The sequence below is a fragment of the Pteropus vampyrus genome, unplaced genomic scaffold (genome assembly GCF_000151845.1).
Source record: "Pteropus vampyrus isolate Shadow unplaced genomic scaffold, Pvam_2.0 Scaffold1093, whole genome shotgun sequence".
NCBI lineage: Eukaryota > Metazoa > Chordata > Mammalia > Chiroptera > Pteropodidae > Pteropus > Pteropus vampyrus.
The window spans coordinates 38,077-38,744 of record NW_011889874.1 but is presented as its reverse complement, the minus strand read 5'-3'; positions in this window follow the sequence as shown (position 1 = coordinate 38,744).

Below are 668 nucleotides of genomic sequence, written 5' to 3'. Positions count from 1 at the left end.
GGACCCCAGTCTCCAGTCCCCCAGACCCGACCCCCACTCTTCTGGCCATCTGGGCATGAAAGCACACCCACAGGAAGATCCAAGGCTGGTGACACCAGACTCCCAAGAGGAAAGGCTCAGGATGGGAGCTAGAGTGACGTCAATGGGAGGGCGGGGGCAAAATCCCTCAGGAGAAGGAGAGTGGACTGCTTCAGGAGTGCATGAGGCACCAGTGGGGAACACTGACATGAGCTGATTTGTGCCATTCTGAGACCACTTGGTCATTGTTTGGAGGATGATTGGCTTGGGCTGGGGTGCTGGCTGTGGAGGTGAAGGGATCTCAGACACATTCAGCAGGCAGGAATCATGGAACTTCCTGTGGGACGTGGAGTGAGGCGGACCAAAGAGCCAAAGGTGACTGCCAGGCTCCCAGCTCGAACTGCAGGCTCACTGGGGCTTTTATTTACTGAGTCTGGGTAGCTGGGTGAGGACAGGTTTGTGGGGAGATAGGGCATTTCACTTTGCGCTCCTGGAAGGTACTCTGGAGATGTGTGTAGCTGCTGCGTACATGAGGGGACTCAGAGGGGAGCTCATGGTAGGCACTGGCAAAAGGTAGCATCTGCCACCATGGGAAGATTCTCTAAGGAACGGATGTTAATAGAGAGGAGAGCCGGGATGGACGTGTGCCA